The sequence below is a fragment of the Nannospalax galili genome, unplaced genomic scaffold, assembly GCF_000622305.1.
Source record: "Nannospalax galili isolate Female #2095 unplaced genomic scaffold, S.galili_v1.0 scaffold159, whole genome shotgun sequence".
NCBI classification, from domain to species: domain Eukaryota; kingdom Metazoa; phylum Chordata; class Mammalia; order Rodentia; family Spalacidae; genus Nannospalax; species Nannospalax galili.
This window is the reverse complement of record NW_008343239.1, coordinates 1,347,137-1,350,469: the sequence shown is the minus strand read 5'-3', so window position 1 is coordinate 1,350,469 and position 3,333 is coordinate 1,347,137.

The following is a 3,333-nucleotide window of genomic DNA, read 5'->3' as shown; positions in this document are numbered from 1 at the left end:
TCTTAGTGAGACTGAGGTTACCAGTTCTTGGAAGAAGAGGTGAAGTGCCATTTTTATCATCTCCTATCAAGTTCATTGCTGTCAGCATGATTTATGATTGCCCATGTTGACTCTGAACCCTTGGCTCCAGTGTTTGCCAGATTTTTCCACTGTGAAGCTCCTTTACCTCCCCTCTGCAGAATGCCCTGGTAAGTCCTTTCATTCTTGAAACAGTATCCTCTCAAGGAACAAGTTTGAAACCAAGTTATCTTTTTCTTTTCTTCTCTTTCCTCCCTTTTCCCTCCTACCCTCCCTCCTTTCCATTTTTTCTTTTTCTAACTTTTTTTGGGCAGGGAGTGGCATGGTTCAGTAGGTAAAGGTGCCTGCAGCCAAACCTGACAACTTGGGGTGGGAGGACTGACTTCTGAAAGTTGTCAGAGGACAATTTGCAGGTGTCCATGTCACACATGTGCATGTGTGTGTGTGCACGCATGTGCGCATGCGTGTATACACACAAATAAGTATAATTAAAATAAAAGGGAGTTATGCTGCCACTGAGGACAGAGTAAATAGATTGTATGGGATTCTGTGTGGTAGGTTTAGCTCTTTGCCATTCATTATTTATACAATCATTTATTAATATATTTATGGCCTCATGGATATTGATTTTACACTCCATCTTATAATCCAATACTACATTATTTATTTTGCCTCTCAAATCTCCCAAGCTTTGGGACTAGGGAGCGCTTCCATTTGGTCCTGTGACCCTTGAACATAAAGGATTGAATACCCCCCTATACATGTGCTGAAGGCCTAACATGCAATGTGCTGGTCTTGGGAGCTGGATTCTTTGGGAGGTAAGTAGAGTTCAATGAGGTCATGCAGGTGGGGCTTCTTGATAGGTTTGTGCCCTTATAAAAAGAGCTATCAGAGAACTTGCCCTCTGGTATCTTGTTGCCTCTCCCCATCATGTGCACAGAGGTCATACAAGCACACAGGGAGATTGTGGGCACTTGGACCAAGAGAATAGGTCTCAAAATGATGTCTAACACAGGGTGTGGCACTGTATGTCTGCAATCCCAGCACTATCAGTGCTGGGAGGGTCTCCAGTTTTAGGCTAGCCTGGGCTATAGGGAAAGATGTTGTCTAAAAACAAACAAACAAACACAGGACTGGAAAGATGGCTCAGCGGTTAAAACACTGGCTGCTCTTGCAGAAGGCCCAGGTTCAGTTCCCAGCACCACATGTTGGCTAACATCTGTCTGTAGCTCCAGTTTCAGGGGATCTGATGCCCTCTTCTGACCTCCTCAAGCATTTCAAACATGTGGTGCACTTACATACATATAGGCAAAACACTGATACACATAGAATATTAACAAACAACCCACAACAGAATAAAGCCAAACAAAAAGAGGTGCTATCTTTTCTGAGTTTTGATCTTGGGACTTCCTAGGCTTCAGATGGAAGAAGTAAATTGGTTATGTAAATCAGCACTCAATGGTATTTATTTTTGTATCTTGAGATGATAAAGACACACAGACACACACCCTCATTATTTTATTCTTTTATTGATTGATTGATTTCCTGTCTAGTACTGCAGGTTAACCTATTACCCTTTATGCTTTTTCTTTTCTTTCTTTTCTCTTTTTGAGAAAGGGTCTTCCCATAACCCCAGCTGGCCTGAAACTATGTAGACCAGGCTGGCCTTGATCTTACAGAGATCCCCCTGCCTCTGCCTCCAGAGTGCTGGGACTAAAGGTGTGTGCCACCACTCCTGGCTCCTTTATGCATTTCTTGTCCTTGGTCTAGACTCAAGGAGCATGGTTCTTCATATTGGAGAACCACATCAGAATCCAAGAGAAAATCCTAGGGAGCAAATCAGTTTTAGGTTGACAAATAATGTGTCTCCTGTGGGCAGGCACTAACTTCTTAGTATCTTTTCCTAGTCCTCTTAACGACTCTCTGGTGTAGTCACTGTTAAATGCTAGCCAGAATCAGAATCATCCTATTCTGTCTCAAAGGATCACGGTCCTGCCATGATGGAGACTGGTGTCACATATGAAATCCTGTTTATTGAGCCAGGAGTGGTGGCACACGCCTTTAATCCTAGCACTCTGGAGGCAGAGGCAGGCAGAGCTCTGTGAGTTCAAGGCTAGCCTGGTCTACATAGCAAGTTCCAGGCCAGCTGGGGGTACAGGGAGACCCCGTCTCAAAAAGACCAAAAAACAAACAACAACAACAAAAAAACAGACGGTTGGCTTTTCTTTACTACTGCCGACATCCAAGTTGTCAGTGGTCATGTGAAGAAAGTTTAAGTGCAAGCAGAAAAAGTAAAAGCCATATAAATGGGGGGGGGGGAGAACAGTGAGTGAACTCAGTGTTTGGTTCTGGTTCTGATATGATCTAGGTATTTAATGAGGAGGTCCTTAACATCTTTCATAACACCCTTTTTTTTAAAAAAAAAAACTTTAATTTGAAAGCTGGAGAGATGGCTCAGTGGTTAAGAGCACTGGCTACTCTTGCAGATGACCTGGGTTCAAATCCCAACACCCACATGGTAGCTAACAACTGTCCATAATTCCAGTTCCAGGAGATCCGACAGCCTCTTCTGACCTCCAAGGGCATTGCACGACATGGGTGCATTTACCTACATGCAGGCATAACACTCATACACATAAAATAAAAATAATAAATATTAAAAAACTTTAATTTGATGTGTATGAATGTTTTGTTAGTGTGTAAGTGTATCCCATGTATGTAAGTGTACCACATGAATGTAGTCCCAGTGGAGGCCAGAAGAGGGTGTCGGATCCCCTGGGACTGGACTTTGGCTATTAGTCACGATGTGGGAGCGGGGAACCAAACCCAGGTCCTTTGCAAGAGCAGCAGTGTTCTTAACTGCTGAGCCATCTCTCCAGAACTAGGTCTCTTTCTTTTTTTGAGATAGGATTTCACCATGTAGCACTGGCTAGTCTGGAACTTGCTTTGTAGAACAGGCTGACTTCAAACTCACAGACATCTGTCTGCCTCTGCCTCCCAAGTGCTGAGATTAAGGGCGTGTGCCAGCACAACCAGCCTTATCAAGTCCTTTTCTACAGGAAAGCTAGTTAAGAATAGTTTTCATGGTCTGGAGAGATGGCTCAGCAATTAAGAGCACTGGCTGCTCTTGCAGAGGACCTGGGTTTGGTTCCCAGTACCTGTATGGTGGCTAACAACCACCTGTTAACTCCAGTTCCAGGAGAGCTAATGCCCTCTTCTGGCCCCCATGGGCATTGCACACATGTTCAAGACACATGCAGGCAATACGCTCATACACATGAAACAAAAATAAATACATTTTAAAAAGAATAGTTT